Source organism: Ornithorhynchus anatinus, chromosome X1, assembly GCF_004115215.2.
Source record: "Ornithorhynchus anatinus isolate Pmale09 chromosome X1, mOrnAna1.pri.v4, whole genome shotgun sequence".
Classification (NCBI taxonomy): Eukaryota; Metazoa; Chordata; class Mammalia; order Monotremata; family Ornithorhynchidae; genus Ornithorhynchus; species Ornithorhynchus anatinus.
The window spans coordinates 102594866-102618306 of record NC_041749.1 but is presented as its reverse complement, the minus strand read 5'-3'; the positions used below and the strand labels follow the sequence as shown (position 1 = coordinate 102618306).

Below are 23441 nucleotides of genomic sequence, written 5' to 3'. Positions count from 1 at the left end.
AAGTGTCTCTTTTGATGAAGGACTAAGGGTGAGAGGAACAAAAGGAGAGACTGGCAGAATGAAGGCTATTTAAAAGCTATTTGCTTTGTCAATTCTTACACATCCCATCTGCAGATCATGTGACCCGGACATTGCTCATTCTCAGTAGAAACTATTTATTGTTCGTTTGTACAAAACAGGACTCCCCATATTTACACCTTGCCATAAACAATTGTCACAAATTATACATAGTTTAGGGTTCATAGACACCCCCCACCCCACCACCACCAAATGTTTGGGGTCATAAGCTAAGGTTCCTAACAAATAGAAACGATCAACAAAGTTGTTGATAATTCAGCCATCTTGAGGAAATGAGGGAGGGATTTCGAATGGCCCACTCGCTGAGATGAAAATCTGAATGAGCTCTGGAAGGGAAACTTAGGAAAGCTCCAAATCTATTTCTCTGGGTCTTGACTGTATTGCAACATAAGTGTCCTCACCAAAAGCCATATGCTATTGTTTTATAGCTAATCACTCCCTGCTCCCTAACTTCTTTTTGTTGGAATATTCCAGCAGACGCTGAATGTGTCTTGGAAAAAGAGAAGTTTTGATGGCTTTATAAATTGTTCACTGTAAACAAGCCACAATTACTCACAGTGGTAAGCATAATCAAGAGAACTCCCTGTAGGGTACCACATGATCATTTGAGCTAAAGAGAGAATATTGGATGGCAAGATATTTTGATATTTATTGTCTCAATTTGAGATATGTTTCCTCTTTCTTTTATAAATACTGTACTAATTTTGCAGCCTGAATGGAGCTGGAAAAGACTCCTCTATTCTAAACTTGGCGGAAGAAATTCTAACGCTATTTTTTGGGAAAAATAATAGTTTTACAAAGAGTGAAACAAAGTATCTGATTCCTCTTTCTAATTTTCCTATTCTTTGTAAGAGAGTTGGGGGGAAAGAAAAAAACAACAACCCTCTAGTCTCTGGGAAAAGAATGAACTGCCTCTAGTATTTTTCCATGTGGATTGTGTTCATTCATATGTGTTTGTATGGTTAGGGCCAAGTCCTGCCAAGTGAGAGTGCTATGCACTGGAATTAGTGGAGCAAGTTTGGGAGGTCACTGGGATACCATTTGGCAATTTTGCATTCTAGTGAGTTGAGAGGTGGTGACCTTCCCCAAGTGTCTCTCAAAGTTCAGAAAGGCTTGTTCACCTGGAAGGACCTGACCCTGTATGGAAAAATGTTTTCCTCTACCGTTCTGGGTCCCTGCACTCAGATGCCTTCCCTGTGTCAAGAGAAGTCCTTCCCATTTATCGGAAAACTGCTTATCGTAGTCCTGAGAGAACTGTGGAGGGTTTTTATTTTAAAATGAGAAATGATGAAATTAATTTTCACGGAAATGAACTGTACCTTACCCGTGTTTCTCGAGTAGGCAATTAGACCGAGAATGTAATGATTTTCTGAAATGAAGCTTGTAGTCGATAAGTTAGAGAAACATTGACTCATAGCACTGGAAAGGACCTCAGAAGGTCATGTGGTGTAACCCCCTACCTCCAGGCAGGCAGTTGACTGAGCGCTCTCCAGGAGGTGGCTATCGATCATTCGAGGATCAGTAGATCCTAATGTTTCCTGAAGCGAGTATGCAGAAGCCAATATACGGCTTGAAGGCTTGAAGCGTAGAAGCCCTGAAGCCTTTAATTCTAAAAGGGTAGTGTTGATCAGTCAATCAGTGGTGGTTATTCGTTCAGTCCTATTTATTGAGTGCTTACTGTGTGCAGAGCACTGTACAGGTTATTGAGCACTTACTGTGTGCAGAGCACTATAATAAGCACTTGGGAGAGTACAGATCAACGGAATTAGTAGGCAGTCTCCTTGCCCACAGGTAGGTTATGGTCTAGAGGGAGAAGCGGCAGAGTGTAAGGAGATGCGTCTAGGTATTGTGGGGTTTATTTCCTTATCTTCCCCTTGACGTTCCCATCACTGTAGTCAGCGTCATCCTTGACTCCTCTCTCGTATTCAACCCACATATTCAATCTATCACTAAATTCTGGCGGTTCCACCTTCACGTCACATTGCTAAAATCCTCCCTTTACTCTTCAACCAAAACTGCTACCCCGTTAATCCAAGCACTTATCCTATCTAGCCTTGATTACCGTATCAGCCTCCTTGCTGACCTCCCTGCCTCCTGACTTTCCCCACTCCAGTCCATACTTCACTCTGCCTCCCGGATCATTTTTCTACTAAAACATTCTGGACACGTTTCCCCACTCCTCAAGAAACTCCAGTGGTTGCCCATCCACCTCCACATCAAACAAAAATGTCTCACCGTCGGCTTTAAATCACTCGGCCACCTTCCCCCTCCTACCTCACCTTGCTACTCTCCTACTACAACCCAGCCCGCACACTTCACTTGTCTAAAATGCCAACCTACTCACTGAACCTCAATCTCATCCATCTCGCTACTGACCTCTCTCCCAAGTCCTACTTCTGGCCTGGAACACCCTCCCTCCGCCCTCCCACCTCAAATCCGACAGACAGTTAATTACTCTCCCCTCCTTCAAAGCCTTATTGAAGGCACATCTCCTCCAAGGGGTCTTCTCTGACTAAGCCCTCCTTTCCTCTTCTAATAATAATAATAATGATTATGGTATTTAAGCACTTACTATGTGCCAAGCACTCTTCTAAACACTGGAGTAGATGCAGGGTAATCACATTGTCTCACGTGGGGCTCATAGGATTAGAACCCAAGCCCTTCTGACTCCTAGGCCTGTGCTCTCTCCACTAGGCCTTGCTGCTTCTGCTGGGCACAAAGGCTGCTCGAAGGATCTGTGTGATGTTTTCCCTCTTTGACTTGTCTTCATTATTACCCACTCTCGCCCCCTCTTAGGTTCAAAGCCTCCCGTGGGAAGGGGACTGTGTCTGATCCGATTATTTTGTATCTACCCCAGCACTTCACACATAAGAAATGCTTAATCAATGCCATAACTAATAATGAATTAGTTAATAATTTTGGTCGTGCTTTTCCGCACCCCTGCTTTTCCTTTTCATAACCTATTGCGGACCTCTTGTCCCTCAGGCTGCACAGCTTCCCTCTGTACAAATTCCCTATGCTTTTCACCTGCTAGGCCCTTTTGTTGGCTTTGGACCTGTCCCTTTGAAGAGCCAATGGGCTGTCCTCTTGCCCTGATGCTGTGGGATTTGGTGAATAAACAGTTCCATGTTTACCCTTTCCACACCCTTCACGATTATGTAAACTTCAATTACGTCATCTCAGCCTTGATCTTTCCCGACAGAAAAGTCCCCATCCCCCCCCCCCCCCCCCCCCCCCGGATTCTCAAATGGAAGGCACATCACACCCCCGCTCCCCCCCTACCCCACTTCATGATTTTAGTTGCCCTTCTCTGTAACTTCTCCAGCTCTATTATGCCCTTCTGATAGGGCAACCAGAACTTCACGTGTTCCATAATTTTATAGAGCATCAGAATTTTGATTTGAGTTTTATCCCCTTCCCGTTGAGGTCAGCTCCTTGAGGGCAGAGCCTGTGTCTACCAACTCTGTTGCACTCTTCCAAACGCTTAGTACAGTGCTCTGCTCACATAGTAAGCCCTCAATAAATACCACTGATTGGTTTCTGACATCGTGTTGCTCTTTTCGCCTGCCGCTGGACATGGGGCTAATGATTTGAGGGAGCAGTGGGCAATGATTCCAAAACCTCTCCCGTTCATCTGTAGGCTTCTTGTGGGTCGTTAGCTTGGGTTTTGTTTCTGCAGTACTCTCCCGAGTGCTCAGTACCGTGCTTTGCATGCTGTAGTTGCTTAGTAGATATTGATTTCATGAATCATGACTGATAGTTCAGAACTCATCCTCGTGATACTTGGGGTTTTTTGCTGGAAGTGCATTATGTTTTGAAGCTCACCTGCCACTTTGACCCACTCACTCAGTTTTGGGAGATCTTCCTGCAGCTTAATACAGTGCTCTGCACATAGTAAGCACTCAATAAATATGATTGAATGAATCCCCCATCAGCAGGGCATTCCTTGCTGCAGTCTTGAGTGGCACCTGTCAGGAGGAAAGAGAGAACCATATGTGGACCAACTCAATAATAATAATAATTATTATTATTATTATAATGTGGTATTTGTTCAGTGCTTTACAGCATGCCAAGCACTGTACTGAGCCCTGGGGTCAATACAAGATAATTAGGTCGGACACAGTCCTGATTGCCACTGATCCCCTTTAATCTGCTGTGCTACTGAAGTGTTCTTTGGATGGAGTGAGAGGGATGCAAGTGCAAATCTAGTCAATGGTAAGTGACCTTTCTCACTTGAGCAAAAATCTATAAGATTCAGAGAGATTACCCAGAAATCCAACACTTCCCGTTACTTATCTGCCGTGTGACCTCGAGCGAGTTACTTCACTTCTCTTTGCCTCAGTTACCCCAGCTGTAAAATGGGGGTTGAGACGGGGAGCTCCATGTGGGACAGGGACAGTATCCAACCCGATTTGCTTGTATCCACCCCAGCACCTAGTACAGTGCCTGGCACATAGTAAGCACTTAACAAATACCACAGTTATTATTATCATTATCATTATTAATAATGCTTCTGTTCCCTAGCCACGAGGCCAAACTCCCCCAGGTAGTCTTACTGTAGGATGAACATACTCACATTCAATCAGTCGATGGTATATATTGAGCATTTACTGTGTGTAGAGCACACAGAGTCCTACTCCCACTCCTGGCCCGCATACACACAGAGCAATTACATATATCCTTGTAGTCAGTTGCCTCCTCTCCCTGTAATTTATTTTAATGTCGGTCTCCTCTAAATTGTAAGTTCTTTGAGGGCAGAGTTGACACTCTCCCAAGCACTTAATATAGAAGTCTGTACATAGGAAGCGCTCAGTAAATACTGTTAACTGGCTTGCATATAAAATGTTCAATATTGTATCTACTTTACACCTCCAACCTTACTCTTCTCAGCTTCAGTCTCCGAGAGATTTTTTTTTCCAAGTCCTTCAACCCTAATTCATGGGACTCTGGAGCCGTTATCATTATCCACAAATAACCTTATTAAGCTGTGGATTTCCACGTCAAACTGCGTGTGTGTGCGTGTGTGACAAATCCTGCAAAACGTATCTTGGCGGGTCCTGTGATGCTTTGATGATCTGTTGTCCGGTCAGATCGTTGGCATCTTTCACTTCCAGGAAGAGAAATTATTCTTCATCTCGTAGTGTCGTGGGACTTGCCCAAACTTGATATGACTCCTGGACATGAGGCTAGTAATATACTATAGAGGCAAGAATACACTGGTACGTCTCTTTATCGGTTGAATCAAAGCACACTTTGCACAGTGCCGTGTGGTCAGCATTGCACTTACTGAAGCCTGTTTGCATAAAGAGAGTAAATTGAGGGTGGAGAATGGTGCAATGTGGGATTGAGATGAAAGGAGTCTTTTGTTAAATACAAAGCAGATGTATGGTCGTGTTCTGATGGGGCCGTGCGGTCAGTGTCACACAGGACTCTGTACTTTTGGGCTCCCGCAAGGGTGGGACGGTATTGGGGCATAGGTGCCCCAGCTCTGGTTCGAGACCACGTCACAGTGGGTTGTCACCCAGGGGTTGCAGTGTGTGAAATTAAAGAAAAGTGGTGGATCTTAAATGTCCCGTTATCGGCGACCAAAGGGGCCTGGGATTTGGGTTTGTGTCCTGGCCACCATATTTCATCCTTCACTATAACTAAGTCTTATTTCTCAGAGTAAAGCAGAGGGTGGATGCAGCTGTTAACTACTAAAACATGGTATAATAATAATAATAATTATTATTGTTGTTATTGTTGTCGTGCCATGTACTGGTAGTTATTGTTATTATTATCGTAGTATCTGTTACACGCTCACTACGTACCAAGCACTGTACTAAAAGCTGGAGTAGATATAAGGCAATCATAGACTGTAAGCCCGTCAAACGGCAGGGACTGTCTCTATCTGTTGCCGACTTGTTCATCCCAAGCGCTTAGTACAGTGCTCTGCGCATAGTAAGCGCTCAATAAATACTATTGAATTAATGAAAGGTTGGATACAGTCCCTGTCCCACATGGGGCTCACTGTCTAAAGGGGAGGGAGAACAGGCATTGAATCCCTGTTTTACAGATGAGACTGAGGCGCAGAGATGTGAAGTGACGTGCCCGAGGCCACATGGTAGGCAAGTGGCGGCTTGGGATTAGAACCCAGGTCCTCTGACTCCCAGGCCCGGGCTCTTTCCACTAGGCTGCTACGCCAAGCGGCTTCTCCTGAAAGCCCTCGGAGAAAAAGACCGCAGATCGAGTCTGTGCTGACATGGAGGCCGGTGATCGAGTTGGGGAGGAGGAAAGCCATTGTCATCTGTCCCAGCCATTGTATGTGAAGATCCCGGTGAGCGAGGTCATAAAGGTGAAGTCATTCTGCAGCAGAATGCGGTCCAGGTGCAGACAAGATTTCCTTTTGCCCAAAGCACAAAAGAAGCGGTGGTACGTACCGTCGCATTCCAGAAACCCTGGAATGAGCAATGGCATCACTTCTGGCTGCTTCCCAGATCCCAGCCAAACCAACATGTGCGGCTGTCTCCCTGGCTTCCTGTGGTTTAGCATTTACAGGGAAAGCCATCAAAGTGAGAGAAGCCTCTCTAGGCTGATGTGGAGGTGGTGAAACGTGGAAGATGAGATAGTGGTTGTGGGATGAAAGTGGAAGTCAGGTCGTCATAGCTGTTGCCTGAGGTAATTCACAAATAGCCATTTCAAATAGGTCTAAATATCATCTTGGAAGAACAATGCACAACTGGTGGCCTTGGTGTGATTGTGAGAAGCAGCATGGCTTAGTGGAAAGAGCACAGGCTTGGAAGACAGAGGACATGGGTTCTAATCCCAGCTCTGCCACTTGTCTGTTGTGTGACCTTGGGCAACTCACTTCACTTCTCTGGGCCTCAGTTACTTCATCTCTAAAATGGGGATTAAGACTGTGAGCTCCACGTGGGACAACCTGATTACCTTGTATCTACCCCAGCGCTTAGAACAGTGCTTGGCACATAGTAAGCACTTAACAAATACCATAAGTATTATTATTATTATTATCATCATGCCCAGCCACCTTCAGAGGTAGCTTGGGGGTCTGGGCGCTGGGGAGGACGGGGAGGGCAGAGGTTACTGAGAGCTAAATAATCCGGAATCTGGCACGGCTCTGGGCCTAGGCCTCGAGCAGCCTTGGCAGATCTTGGAGTTCTATTTAGAGTCTCTTAGTGTCTCTGGCCTTGGCTTAGTGCCCATGCTCCTCTTCTTCCTCCACCTCCTGTTTCAAAAGCAGTTCTCAGCATCCCTGACCCCACTGTAGAAACTGACCTCCCTGCCTTCCCAGAAGGAGTCTCGTCAGTCAATCGTTCTCATTTGCCATCCAGCCGGAGCTCTATCCTGTGCATTCTTTTGTTGGATAAAGCAGCTCGACCTTGGCTTTTCTGGTCTGTTTCCTCCCTTGAGGGACTTAGCCTCTGTTGGGTCTTTTCCCCTCTTGAAGAATAGCCAGAAAGTTCAAACCATCATCAGCTAGGACACATTGCAAATGAAAACCATCACGTTCAGCCCCAAAATTATCAAAAGCAAAGCGGCGAAAGAAACCTGCCGGATGGGCAGACTGGGGAAAAATACGAGGACATCAAATATAGAGACGGGCCAGTCCAGACCCACGGGGGACTTCCAACCTAGTGGGGAGAAAGGCGGGGACAGACATATGAGGAAATAATAACAGGATACGTGAGTCGGCGACCCGAACTCCCCACCGTAGGAAGAGCGGCTGTCCCGTACTGCTCTACGCCAGTCATCCTCGGTCTAAACTGCCACAGCCATCCCACTGCCCACCCTCCAATCCCATAGGTGCCGGATCTTCTCCCAACCAACGACAGATGGGGAGAAAATGGACTGCCCCAGAAATCCGACCTCACCCCCCGTGGGTCCCGGAGCTCCAGTGGCGGGGAAAGTGAGCACGACCACGAGCACCGCTGCGGGAAGGAAGCTGGGTTCAGAGGGCGAGGGGCAGACAGGGAAGCGGAAGGAACGGAAGAGAGCGGAAGGGGAGCGGGACGGGGTTGGGTGGGTATCGGCCCACCCGCGGTGATCATACGCAGCCCTGGGAGAAGGGCTTACAGATGCAGCGAGCATGCAGGAGGTCTCCCCAGGTTGGCGGCGGCCAAAACCCAGGCTGTGCCTGTTTGGGGACAGGGGCCTGCGGACCGCCGCTCGCTCGGATCACCGCGGGGATGCGGAGTCGGAAAGGAACTCAAGGGGTTAACCCACCCAGAAGATCCCATGGCCCTCCAAATAGAGCCGGTTGATCAGTTGAGCGGGAAAAGCATTAACTATAAATAAGGGCCTGCAGGGGAAGTGTGTCTTTGTAACTCTGAATATAATGTTCCAAGTCTCTCAGAATATTGGTCATTCAGGGTTCTTTGCATATCGCATAAGGAATACTTATGTATCTATCACACGCTCTCAACAACAGCTGTGCTAGCAGCAGGGAAGGCAGAGAAAGGATAATTAACATGTGTTCTCAAACCGAAGCCCAAAGGGGAACATGCAGAACCTTGGAGAGGGTGGGAGGACCAGACAGAGATGCGATCCTCAGCTGCCAAGAAAAGTTAGAGGGGGCTGAGAGCCGGTCTTGCCAAGAAAGTGGTTTGGGGCCTGAGGGGAACTGCTGCTAAGGTAGGACGGAGGGTTGAGGGGGGCGACCCTTAGAAAGCTTAGCTTCCCACAGAGGGTTTGCAGGGCTCCAACAGTTTGGCTCACTGCCCTTCGGGTCAGGAGATACCACTGTCAGGTTTGCCACCGTGTGACTGGGTGTTGCCGAGTAGACTGTGTGGATGTGATAGCCCATTGTAATGGCCATGAATCGGAAGAATTCAAAATGAGGGATGATCGCTAGGGTCGTTGGGAATGGCTGGTGGCTGTAAAAAAAAAAAAAACCCGCTTATGCGATGACCATAGCTAACTGCAAGATGGAATCACAAACAATGAAAACAGCATGGCCTAGTGAAAGGAGCATGGGCCTGGGATCGGGTCCTGAATTATAATCCCGGATCCACCCCTGTAACCGCTGTGTGACCCTTGGCAAGTCAATTCCCTTCTCCGCGTCTCTGTTTCCACTTTTGAAAAATGGGGATGAAATTCCTGTCTCTCCCTCTTAGACTGTTGGGCCCACGGGGGACAGGGACTGGGTCCGACCTAATTATCTTGTATCTGCTCCAGCGCTTACTACAGTCTTGGTGCAAAGTGCTAAAAAAAAAATCCAATTATCATTGTCATTATTGTTATTAGTAGTAGTAGTATGACCATTATTATTGCTTGGAACCACAGCTCCATCAGTATCACGGCAGTACTGATCGTGAGATAGCTACACCAGTGCTTAGTACGGTGCTTGGCACATAGTAAGTGTTTAACAAATGCCTCATCATTATCATTATCGACACTGGGTAAGTCAAGTAAGGAGAATAGAGGGTAGCAAGGTACTATCAGCAAGGTAATCAGCCTTGTGGTGACCTGATTACATTATAAATATTCCTATATCTGTCTCCCTCATGAAAGCTCTAGTGGATAAGGGAGTATTTGCCTTTAATGTTCTGTACTTCCCAGGTGCATACTTCAGTGCATTGCATTGGGGGGGGAGGAGTGTAAAAGTGATTAAGAGGTACAGATCCAAGTGCCACACAGAAGGGAGGGCAAACAGGGTGGTGAACAGCCTCAACATTTTCAAGATTCCTGCCCTTGCTGTGCTCTCTTCTCCTTTCCCAGGCTGGAATAAAGCTGTTGGGAAATGCCCCTGGTGTGAGGATCTCAAAAGGAGATCTCCTGCCTCCTCTCAAAATCCACTCCCTCCACCTGCACCTTCAACCTCATCTCTTTGAACTTTATCAAAACACTTGCATCTTTCTTTCTTCCCTCTTGACCGCCGTCTTGAGCTGTTCACTCTCCAATGGCTTCTTCCCCACTGCTTTCAAACATGTTCAGGTCTCCCGTAGTCTAAAAATACCCTCTCTTGACCCCACGGCTCACCTCCAGTTATCACCCCATCTCCCCCCTGCCGTTCCTCTCCAAATTCCTTGAGCGAGTTGTCCACACCTGCTGTTTCAAGTTCCTCTCCTCCATTTCTCTCCTTGACTCTCCTTGACCCCCTCCAGTCTGGCTTTCGCCCCTTTCACTCCACTGAAACCGCCCTCTCAAAGGTCACCAGTGATCGCCTTCTTGCCAAATCCAACGGTCTCTACTCCATCCTAATCCTCCTTGACCCCTCAACCGCCTCCAACACTCATCCACCCCCTTCTCCTGGAAATATTATCTAACCTCGGCTTCACTGACGCTGTTCTCTCCTGGTTCTCCTCCTATCTCTCTGACTACTCATTCTCAGTCTCTTTCATGGGCTCCTCCTCTGCCCCCCATCCCCTACCTGTGGGAGTCCCTCAAGGCTCAGTTCTGGGTCCTCTTCTATTCTTCATCTTCGTCCACCCCCTTGGAGAACTCAGTCACTCCCATGGCTTCAACTACCATCTCTATGTGCATGATTCCCCAATCTACATCTCCACCCCTGATCTCTCTCCTCCTCTGCAGTCACATATTTCCTTCTGCGTACGGGATATTTCTACTTGGATGTCCCACTGACACCTCACATTTAACATGTCCAAACAGAACTCCTCATCTTCCCATCCAAATCCTGTAATCCTCCAGGCTTTCCCATCACTGTAGACAGCTGCATCATCCTCCCTGTCTCACAAGCCCCTAACCTTGGCATTATCCTCAACACATCTCTCTCATTCAACCCACGTATTCAATCTGTCAACCAAATCCCATTGTTTCTACCTTCACAACAATCACCAAAATCAGCCTCCATTCCAAACTGCTACCACGCTGATCCAAGTACATATCCTGTCCCGCTTTGACTACTGCATCAACCTCCTTGCTGACCTCCCAGTCTCCTGTCTCTTCCCACTCCAGTCCATACTTCACTCTGCTACCTGGATCATTTTTCTACAAAATCTTTCAGTCCATGATTCCCCACTTCTCAAGAACCTCCAGTGGTTGCTCATCCACCTCCTCATCGAACAAAAACTCCTCACCGTCGTCTTTAAACTGCTTAATCACCTTCCCCCTCCTACCTCACCTTGCTACTCTCCTACTACAACCCAGCCCGCACATTTCACTCCCCCATTGCCAACCTACTCACTGTACCTTGATCTCGTCTGTGTCACCTCACCCACGTCCTCCCTCTGGCCTGGAGCACCGTAAATCAATCAGTCGTATTTATTGAACATTTACTGTGTGCAGAGTACTGTACCAAGCACTTGGGAGAGCACAGTATAACAATATAACAGATACATTCCCTACCCACAACGAGCTTACGGTCTAGAGGACAAGACTTCCCTCTTCATATACGTTAGACGTTCACTTTCTCCTCCTTCAAACTTTATTGGCTTGGTGGAAAGAGCCTGGGCTTGGGAGTCAGAGGTCATGGATTTGAATCCCAGCTCTGCCACGTGTCAGCTGTGTGACTGTGGGCAAGTCACTTAACTTCTCTTTGCCTCAGTTCCCTCATCTGTAAAATGGGGATTAACTGTGAGCCTCACGTGGGACATTCTGATTACCCTGTATCTACCCCAGCGCTTAGAACAGTGTTCTGCACATAGTAAGCGCTTAACAAATACCAACATTATTATTTAAAAACACATCTCCTTCAAGAGGCCTTCCCCTACTAAGCCCTCATTTCCTGACTCCCTTCTATGTCATCTTTACGCTAGGATTTGCATCCTTTATTCACCCCTCCCTCAGCCCCACAGCACGTATGTATATATCTATGATTCATTTATGTTAATATCTGTCCCCCCTTCTAGATTATGAGCTTATTGTGGACAGGGAACCTGTCTACCAACTCTGTTATATTGTATTCTCCCAAGTGCTTAGTACAGTGCTCCGCACATGGTAAGTGCTCAATAAATACGATTGATTGATGGGCAGCCTCTCTCAGACTGCAGGCCTTGGTCTCTATTTGTTGCTGAATTGTACTTCCCAAGTGCTTAGTACAGTGCTCTGCACATAGTAAGCGCTCAGTAAATACAATTGAATGAATGAATGCAGTGCTCTGCACACAATTAAGAGCTCAATAAATACTGTTGATTGGAATGATTTTTTTGTGCGGAGACAGTACTGCATGCTTGGACCTTAAGTTAGAAGTGAAAGACAGGGTCCCTGGCCTCAGAGAGCATGCAGTCTAATGCAGGGGAGGTAGCAACATATGAAGGCAAATTGCAAAGAAACAGTGGATCAAAGCACGTAAGCGTATATTCAAATGATTAAAAAGGTAGGCAATTTAAGGATGAACAGCTACACCTAGCTTTTCTGTACCATGGGGATTGCAATCTTGGGAAAACTCATATTGTAATCTCACTGATGTCTGATGTTGTGCACATCTGCATGTGAACAACATCTGCTTTTGACAGTGTGTCATGCTATAACTGAACAGGATCCCATGGGTAGAAGAATGTTCCCTACTCTCTTAACGTGTTTTAGCCAAAACATGTAAAAGCATATGTTATGGCAGAACTGAATGTAGTGCCATAAACTACTAAGTGTTGAGAAGCTTAGTAAACTGAAAAGCTTACCGATCCTGAGAAGCACCATGGCCTAGTGGAAAGAGCATGGGCCTGGGTTTCATAGATTGGGTTCTAATCCCAGCTCTACCACTTGTCTGCTGTGTAACCTTGGCCAAGTCACTCAACTTCTCTGTGCCTCAGTTCCCTGATGTGTAAAATGGGGATTAAGACTGTGAGCCCTGTGTGAAAAAGGGACTGTGTCCAACCTGATTATCTTGTATCTACCCCAACACTTTGTTCAGTACCTAGCACGTAAGTGCTTAAATACCATTTTTTTAAAAAAAGCTCTGCAGTAGATACAAGATAATTAAGTGGGACACAGTCCCCATCCCACATGGGGCTCACAGTCTAAGTAAGAGGGAGAACAGGTGTTGAATTCCCGTTTTACAGATAAGGAGACTGAGACACAGAGAAGTTAAGTGACTTGACACAGTAAGTAAGGGGAGGAGCCAGGATTAAAACAGAGTTTCCCCGATTTCCAGTCCTGTGTTCTTTCCACTAGGCCACACAATGAATTTGAAGGAAGAGTAAGTTGAATGGAGGGGAAAAGCACATATGAGTAGTGGTTCAGGTATCAGACTGTGTGTGTGTGTGTGTGTGTGTGTGTGTGTTCAGGTGGTGGGGGCGGGGCAGGTGTGAGGGTTATATGTGCTGTAAGGCCACTTGAGGACAGGAATCGTGGCTTCCCACTCGTATTTACTATGAGGAATGGTGTGATCTAGTGGCTAGAGCATGGGCCTGGGAGTCGGAAGGACCTGAGTTCTAATTCCACCTCCACCACTTGTCTTGTGTGTGACCTTGGGTAAGTCACTTCACTTATCTGGACCTCGGTTATCTCGCTTGTAAAGTGGGGATTAAGACTGTTAGCCCCATGGGGGCCTTGGACTGTGTCCAACCTGAGTAGCTTGTAGCTACCCCAGCGCTTAATAAAGTGCCCGGCACATAATCGGTGGTATTTATTGAGTGCTCAGTAGGTGCAGAGCACTTTTCTAAATGCTTGGGAGAGTATAATACAACAGATAAGTACTTAGCAGATCTCTTAAAAAATAATAATCGCTATAATAATAATAATGAGAAGAGTCACAAGAGAGGTAGGGTTAATAGGTTAGCGTGGGAAGAGCGAAGAAGACGGGTGGGATGTACCAGGACAAGTGAGCCGAAAGGTCGGATGGCAGATGATGGAGGACTTGGGATCCAATGCCTGGCATAGTGAGTTGGAGCCCTTTTGGTAGCCGTTTGTCTCCTGTGACATGGCCATTTTGTGATGTGTAGAAGTCAGTGTCTCTGTAGTGTTTTGAACTGGAGCCCTGCCTAGTCGGTTTTGAGATGGCTTCTTGTTTCTATTTTGAGCATGAGGTTAACGAGATCTATTGTCGGTGGTCAGATGTCGTTCACAGGGTTTGATTATTAACAGGTTACTGTTTGATGGAGCTTTGAGTTGGATTGTTTAACATCTTGCAACCTGTTGCTCAAATAGTGCCATGGAAGTAGCACTACTCTGTGAATGTCTACTCTGTAAATATTTCATTTAATCCTTTGCCAAACTTCCCTCACTGTGTTCTTTCTATTCACCCCAAGATCTGCCAGGCCGATGAGATGGGAGACCCACCCCATGATGTGATTCTGTTGCCAGTTTTCAAGATTCAACTGTAGAAAAGTCAGCTTTGGGGCCAACGTTAGAAATTGTCAGAGCGATTTTCTGTAACGTTTTCACATGCACCAAAATAAGCACTGATTGGGTCAATAGATTATATCTATCGAGCACCTACCATGTGTACTAAGTGCGTGGGAGAGTACAGACCAACAGAGTTGGTAGACACATTCCCTGCTCGCAATGAGCTTAGACTGTAGATGGGAGACAGACTTTAGTATAAATAAATGAGTTATGGATATGCACAAAAGTTCTGTGGGGTGGAGGGAGGGGTGAATAGAGGGTGCAAATCCGAGTGCAAGGGTGATGCAGAAGGTAGTGGGAGAAGGTTAAATGAGGATTGAGGAGAGGAGATCTGCCTTCAATAAGGCTCCGAAGGTGGGTAGAGTGATCGTCTGTAGGATATAAAGAGGAAGGGCATTCCCAGCCAGAGGTAAGATGTAGGCAAGAGGTTGGCAGCAAGATAGATGAGGTCAAGGTACGGTGAGTAGGTTGGCATTAGAGGAGCAAGGTAGGACTAGATGGAGTAGCCTGACTGTTCCACTTTATTAATAGTAATAATAACAATACTAATAATACATTGTTAAATACTTATTATGCGGCAAGAACATATTAAGCGCCTGGATCAATTCAAGGTAATCAAATTGGAAGCAGTCAGTGTCCCACGTGGGGTCTGTCGTCTAAGTCTGGTCCCATCTATATAGCCCACTCTTAGGTTCAGTTTAAATGAAAGGTAAGATTCCAAATGGAATCATATTTATTGAGTGCTTACTGTGTGCAGACCATTCATTCATTCAATCGCATTTATTTATTGAGCACTTACTGTGTGCAGAGCACTGTGCTAAGCACTTGGAAAGTACAATTCGGCAACAGAGACAGTCCCTACACAACAACGGGCTAACAGTCTAGAAGACCTCTGTACTATGTGCTTGGGAGAGTACAGAATAACAGACACATTCCATACCCACAACAAGCCTTACAGTCTAGAGGGGGAAAGGCTCTTGAAGCTCCAGTTTGAAACCTTCAGTATGTTTGTAAATGACACATGCGTTTCTTGATTTTGTTTTCTAGTTTCCGTATACCTAAGAATGGGGTGTGCTCTTCACTCTACAGCTCCAGCAGAGCAAAGACTTATCTAGCTTATAGCATGGCATGTCGGTGATTACCGTGCATAACGCTATGGGGTTTGATAAATTGTTGCATTTGCAGGTGTACCCCCAGTTTGGAACAATACGTAAAATCCAAAAATAAGCCATACACTGATGGCTGACACAACCCAGGATCCGATAACTCTGCCCGACCTTGCATCCGGTCACCGGAGGAATTCAGTTCCCTCTCTGAAACCTTGGTCCCCCGCCCCAACCCCCCCAAGACCACTTCCCCTGCATCCCACCTCTCCCATCCCTCCTAGAACAAAGCCCCGAAGTCCAGTTTCTCTGCTTTGGCCAGCATCTCAGGCAGGAGGCAGCACAAAGCAGCAAAGACCTTAGGTGGATTTAGGGGACCCTCCCTCTCCTGCCCCAATTCTGTGCTGCTTTCGGCTGAAACGGAGAAACCCTTGTTTGGCCACTCCCCCACCAAGACCCAAAACATAGACTGGAAGCCAGCTTCTCCGCTTCGTCAGAAAAGCACACAGAATTATTACAAGGTAGAAGAGATGTGACCTAATGTATAGAACATGGGCCTGGAAGTCAGAAGGACCTGGATTCTAATCCCACCTCTACCACTTGTCTGCTATGTGACCTTGAGCAAGTCACTTCACTTCTCTGGGCTTCAGTTCCCTCACCTCTAAAATGGTGATTAAGACTGTGAGCTCCCTGTGGGACATGGACTGCGTCCAACCTGATTAGCTTGTATCTGTCCCAGCACTCAGTACAGTGTCTGGCACATAGTAGGTGCTTAACAAATACCATTTAAAAAAAAAAAGAGGAGGTGGACTAAATCTGCCTGAAATCCTTGCCCCTAACCCCCCAGCTGTTGGATGGGGAGGAGATTGCCATCATAGCTGAGGCTAGCATCTTAGCTCCACCTTCGGCTAAGATTTGGGGATTCAAAAGTCTCGCTGCAGTTTTCAAGAAAGAGGATTAGCTTTTAAAAATGATTGAAGCTGAGAATCCTGATACAGAAAAGTATTCAGAAGGACTTAGCTTAGTTCAAGCTGCTTTATGAAGAAAAGAAGGCTGTTCAAACTAATTTGGATTTGTATTTCACTGAAGTTATAAATCCATTACCCAGAATCAGGAGAGCAAGGAGCTTCTACTTCCTCAGCCTTCTGCAAAGACTAATAATCACGTTGCAACTTTTTATCTAGTTAATGTTGTGATGTTATGCTTATACTTTAATAGAGAATAATCAGTCACCCAATGATATTTATTGAGCACTTACTATGTGCAGAGCATTGTACTAAGCATTTGGAAGATTGCAGCACAGTAGAGTTAGGTAGGCACGTTCCCTGTCCACGAGGAGTTTACAGTTTAGAGGGAGAAACAGACATTAAAAGAAATTACAGATAGGGGAAGGGAAAATGGCAGAGTATACGGACTGCCTCCCCTACCTTGATGTGAAATTCTCCATTCTTCGCTCTGTGCCAGACTCAACTTCCTTACAACTTCCCCCCGTCCTCTCACCCCCGCACTCTCACACCAACCGCCCTGAATGCTGCTGGCAGAAATCTAGGCACCGGATCCACTTCTGCCACGAGAAGCAGCGTGGCTCCGGGGAAGGAGCCCGGGCTTGGGAGTCAGAGGTCATGGGTTTGAATCCTGGCCCTGCCACTTGTCAGCTGTGTGACTGTGGGCAAGTCACTTCACTTCTCTGTGCCTCAGTTCCCTCATATGGAAAATGGGGATTAACTGTGAGCCTCACGTGGGACAACCTGATTACCCTGTATCTACCCCAGCGCTTAGAACAGTGCTCTGGACATAGCGCTTAAATACCAACATTATTATTATTATTATTATTATTACTTAAATTCATTCTGGCCAGCTGTAAGTCAGTTCTCTACTACTCTCTCTTGGAATGAATCAATCAATCAATGGTATTTGTTGAGTGCTTACTGTATGCAGAGCACTGTACTAAGCACTTGGGACAGTACAGTACCACAGAGTTGGTAGCCACGATCCTTGCCCACAAGGGGAAGCAGCACGACCTAGTGGAAAGAGCATGGGCCGGGGAGTCAGAAGAACCTCGGTTCTAATCCTGGCTCTGCCAATTGCTTTTCTTATGCTATTTGTGAAAGTGCTTACTATGTGCTAAGCACTGTATTAAGTGCTGGGGTACATACAAGTTAATCAGGTTGCACACAGTTCTCTGCCCACATGGGGCTCACAGATTTAGTCCCCATTTTACGGATGAGGTAGCTGAGGCACAGAGCAATTAAAGGACTTGCCCAATTGCTTACTTTGTGACCTTAGGCAAATCACCTAACTTCTCTGGGCCTCAGTTTCCTCAACTGTAAAACGGGGATTAAATACCTGTTCTGCCTCCTATTTAGACTCTGAACCCTGTGTGGGATGGGTACTCTGTCCGACCTAATCAACCTGTACCTACCTCAGAGCTAAGAACAGTGCTTGACACATAGTAAGTGCTTAACAAATACCATATAAAAGGGAGGTTATCTATTTCTCCGTGATTGACTTCCACACCCACAACTCCTACCAAGTATTCCAGACCTTTAACTCCTCCTGAAGGCCCGAGCCAATTCCCCAACAACCTCCCTCCCTAGCCCCTGATGAGGTCACCAACTTCTCTGTTGGTAGTCTTGTCTTAGGCCATCGAATCGTTTCTGACCCGTGGCGACACGATGGACACATATCTCCCAGAACGCCCCGCTCTCCATCTGCAGTCATTCTGGTAGTGGATCCAGAGAGTTTTCTTGCTAAAAATACGGAAGTGGTTTTTCCATTGCCGCCTTCCGCATGGTAAAATCGAGTCTCCGCCCTCGACTCTCTCCCATGTCGCTGCTACCCAGCAAGGGTTTTGACTTGTAGCAGATTGCCTTCCACTTGCTAGCCACTTCCCAAGCTAGGAATGGAATGGGAAGGACTCTGCGTGACTTTTCCCTCCGGTAGCCGAGACTGGTAGAATACTGGAAACTCTCCAGGTGCGACCCTGAGAGGGGGTGTTGGTAATCTAGGTGCAATCAATAACTACCCATCAATTTCTTACCCTTCTACTACCCCCTCCTTTTCTTTCTCCTCCTACCCAGATGTTTCTGAAGAGGAGATCTCTTGTCTGTTTCTGAAATCCACCCTCTCAACTGTTTGATTCATCGCTCCCAGCAGAAACTGATGTGCCTGGGAGATTAGAGCAAAGAGATGGGAAAGATGGCTAAAAGAATGAGGGATATGTATCTAAATACATACTCACACACAGGGTTGTAAGAAGCAGTATGGCTTAGTGGATGGAGACTGGGCCTGAGAGTCAGAGGACCTGGGTTCTAATCCTGCTCCACCACATTCATTCAATAGTATTTATTCAGCGCTTACTATGTGCAGAGCACTGCACTAAGCACTTGAGGTAATCAGGTTTTCCCACATGGGGCTCACAGTCTTAATCCCCTTTTACAGCTGAAGTAACTGAGGCACAGAGAAGTTAAGTGACTTGCCCAAAGTCACACAACTAAGTGGCAGAGCCAGGATTAGAACCCACGACCTCTGACTCCCAAGTCTGTGCTCTTTCCACTAAGCCAGCATCTGCTGTGTGACCTTGGGCAAGTCACTTCCCTTCTCTGGGCCTCAGTAACCTCATCTGTTAAAAAAAAAAAAAATGGAGATTAAGACTGTGATCCCCATGAGGGACAGGGACTGTGTCCAACCTGTATCTACCCCAACGCTTAGAACAGTGTTTGGCACATAGTGCTTAACAAGTACCATAATTATTATTGCTATTATTAAGATGGGGAATGCAGGTGGACAGGCCTGAGCTAATTGTGAGTCAGTCTTTATCGGGTAACAGCTGTGTGCAGAGCATTTTACTAAGTGCTTAGGAGAGTACAATAGGATTAAAAGACAAGCTCTCCGCCCTCACCATCATTCAGACTCTCTCATGGTCTCCTCCCAAATCCTGCCAGTTCTTCCTTCATTCTAGATCGGCTCCTTCTCCACTCAAACTGCTACAAGCCCACGCTGTGGCTTTGCCATGTCTAGACTTGCACCAGCCTCCTTGCTGGTCTCCATCTCCCTTCTTCCAGCCAGTACCCTCTCCAGTCTAAACTATAAACCATGAGCTCGTTGCAGGCAGAGAACATGTCTGTTTTTTGTTGTGTTGTACTCTCTCAAGTGCTTAGTGCGGTGTTCTGCACAAAATAAGTGCTCAGTAAGTGCGATTAAGTGAATGAATGAATGAATGCTACACTCGGATCATCTTCCTGAAGCCTCGCTCGGCCCATATCTCTCCTCAAAATCCTCCTCTGGCTTCCTGTGTCTCTTTGTATCACACAAAAACGCCTCACAGTCGGCTTCAAGACTCCCCACCATCTGACTTCACCTTACCTATATGCTCTCTTCCCCCACCATCCCCAACTCGCTGTGTTCATTCCTCCCAAGCCATCCTTCTAGGTGTACATCATTTTCATCACCTCGCTCATGTTGTTCCCCATGCTGGCAATTCCCTCCCTCCCACGTCGGACAGCCAACAGCTCTCCCTACATTCAAATCCTACCTAAAATCCCACCTTTTTCCAATAATTGATTTCCCACCAGCCTGAGCCCTATCATTCCGTCAGCCAACTCTAGCACTTATGAATTTATGTATACTCTCTTTAATTTTTGTGTGTGTGTGAGAGTGTGTATTATATATATGTATACATATATATCTATATATATGCCTATATATATATATATAGATATATATACTCATTTCCTTTGACTACTCAAGTTGTAAATACGTTTATGTTCGTCTCCCCTGTTTGTGTACAAGCTCCAAGCGTGCAAGGAACCAAGCGGTAGCTGCTACTAGTATTCAAGGATCCGACGATCTAACAGGGAGCGATGGACACTAAAATAAATTTACAGATATGAGGATTTAATAGAGTCTATGAGATTTGCACATTAGCACCACGGCAGGGCATGATGAAGAGGGAGAGGGGTTGCCACTGGGGGTTTTTGAGGAGGGGAAAGACGAAACTATATCGGAATCGAAGAAGATGCCACTAACTATGAAATTTACATATGTGTGTTTATGGCTGAAAAGACCAATGCAGTATCCACAGCTGTAACAACACTGTGAACACACCTTGCTGTGCTGCCATGCTTGTGGTTTAAAGTGCTACGCTTTTTGTAGTAATACAGTGCACTTTTTGTATTTGCCCAAGTTCCTTCTCTGAGCCATTCTTTTCTATGTGCCAGGCACCGTACTAAGCCCTGAGGTAGATACAAAGTTGTCAGGTTGGGTGCCATCCCTGTCCCTCGTGGGGCTGGCTCACAGTCTTAACCCCCATTTTACAGATGAGGTCACTGAGGCCCAGAGAAGTGAAGTGACTTGCCCAAGGTCCCAGAGCAGACAAGTGGCAGAGCCGGCATTAGAACCCAGGTCCTCTGACTCCCAGGCCCGTGGTCTATCCGCTAGGTCACGCTGCTTTTTATAGGCCCCGCACAAATAACTTGCATTATGCTTGCGTGCTCTCTTATCTTTGCCAGCCATGTCTTTGCTGGCCCAGTGGGTGCACCAAGTAAGTCTATAACCTTGCTTTTAGTACTTAGTACAGTGCTCTGCACATAGTAAGCACTCAATAAATACGATTAAATACGAATGAATTTTAGACAGGTGTGAACGTGTTTAAATGCATTGTACAATCAATAGAGAATCTCCTTTTATACCCAAGTAGATAGTTTCTATTTGGCTTGCATTAGTTTTAATTTATTCTTCAAGAATGTTAAACTGCTATGTAAGCAGCTTATACCTCGTTACTTAGATTAACTTTTCACACAGGCCCGTGCACATAAGGCAAATACTAGAAAGCACGTGCATGATGAAATATGCCTCTAGAGTATTAACGGTTTTTCCAGATTTCCAGATTGCTATTAATGTTTCAGCACTTCACTCTGGGTACAGCTTGATTAAGAATGGGCCCCATACTTCATTCTGTCACAACCATTAGTTTTTCCTACATCAGATTACACGGAAAGACTTTTTTCTGGCAGTGTTTTTCAAAAACCGCAAGTTCAGACGAGGTCCAAAAGTATCACCTATGGAACAGCCTGTTCTTTTTACATTTTTGTACCTCTTTAAAAATATTCTTTTTTTCTCCTCCCCTCGCTCAGTATTAGCTGGAGAACCAATGCACGCAGTAGCTAGAAGTGCTATTCCAGTGAGTTAGTGGTGAGTTCAGGATCGCAGACTTTTTTTATCAGTTAACTCTGGTCGTCAAGCTGGATTGAAAAGCCCGTAGAATTCTCCTGTATATTTGCTGAGCTAGAAAAGAGCTACATAGCTACCTTGTGGCCTAATCTCAAGGAACCTGGTTTGAGGAATGCCCTTACATTGAGGTCTCCCGTGGCTTTTCAACCATTTACTGTTTATGTTTCTCAAATTGAACACTTAATAATTAACAAGTGAAGAGAGGGCACTAACTGCATTATTTACAACTTCTCCAAAACCCAGGGAGAAAAATTATAATTACAGGGAAATCTCCCTACCCAAGAGAAAGATGCTTGAGGAGAAATTAGTAGGACAGATGCCAGTTTTTTTTTTCCTCACAATGGTGTTTCTTTCACAAGCAGCCCTCAATTACTTGCGGTATTGAGGATCAAAGATTGCATGGGAAATGAAATCGCTGTAGACTAAAAATCTCCTTTTCACCAAATGATTTAACTCTCTCACCATCGAGCCTTTGATTAAAGGTAATAAATGGCAGTATCGGCTTAATAGTTTCCTCTCCTCACTCTGTTTCTGTGCAGCTGCTGATTCTATCAAATACTTCTGTAAGGTCTTAGAATACCTTATCAGGTACTGGCAACTACCAGAAACACTTGGCTGCTCCGAGAAGCTCACCGATAGCCTGAGGCCAACTCAGAATACACAGCCAGTGGAGTTGGGTTGAAGATGCCCTATCTGACCTGCTAAACCATTTCCCCATCACACCCTTTTGTAAAGAGGGCCGAGCGGGGCTCTAGTTGTGTTCGGTTTCTTCTATGTTGTCATTTTTGAGGCGGCAACAAGGGGCCTGGAAGCCAGTGCTGGAATATGTGTTCAAGATACACTTCCAACAAACACAGCAGCCTAAGATCATCACTGTAAGTCTTTGAGACCAGTAATGCGGGAATAGCTCTGTGCTGATGACATGCAGGTGTTTACCAATAGTCATAATGATAATAATAATAACTGTAGTATTTGTTCAGTGCTTAATAGGGACCAAACACTGTACGGAGAGCTGGAGGAGATACAAGATAAGCAGATCCCACATGGGGCTCACATTCTAATTGGGAGGGAGCCACAGGTATTGAATCCCCATTTTGCAGATGAGGGAACGGAGGCACAGTGAAGTGAAGTCACTTGACTTGCCCAAGGTCACGCAGCAGAGATGAGGCAGAACCGAGTTCAGAACCCAGGTCCTCCAACTCCCAGGCCTGTGCTCTCTCCACTAGACCATGCTGTAGAATGCCTAGGGACTGACCTGAAGATGACTAAGGTTGTGGCCCAATTGGCACCAGAGAGACCGTTCAGACAGCAAAGGTTCTCATTGGCAGCACACAACTTAATGCTGGCACCTGCTTCTGCTACCTGAGAAATTCACCGTCTAACAATGCATGAATCGAGTAGAACACTGATTTTGAAAAGCCAGCATGACCATTAGGAGATGGGCAGGCAAAGCGTGACCTAGTGGAGAGAGCCCGGGCCTGGAGTCAGGAGGACCCGGGTCATATTCCCAGCTCCACCACGTGTCTGCTCTGTGACTTTGGAAAAGTCACTTCACTTCTCTGGACCTCAGTTCCCTCATCTGTAATATGGGAACTAAGAGTGCAAGCCCCATGTGGGACACGGACCGTGTCCAACCTGATTAAGCTTTTATCTAACATGTCTACCTATTCTACTGTGTTGCGGTCTTCCAAGTGCTTAGTGCAATGCTCTGCACATAGTAAGCGCTCCACAAATACCATAAAAAAACAAACAAAAAACCTCAACAAAGCATAAAGCTTGATACCAACC

The 23441-nt window shown here is 46.1% G+C and overlaps 1 protein-coding gene and 1 non-coding gene across 4 annotated transcripts in view; one reads left to right on the top strand and one right to left on the bottom strand.

The window, feature by feature from the left end:
• Window positions 1-23441, top strand: part of ATG7 (autophagy related 7) — a 269588-nt gene that overhangs the window by 102511 nt on the left and 143636 nt on the right. The window lies entirely within an intron of this gene.
• LOC114806876 lies at window positions 18277-18415 on the bottom strand. The gene has a single exon (XR_003754931.1). It is a non-coding gene; the product is annotated as a small nucleolar RNA SNORA7 (small nucleolar RNA).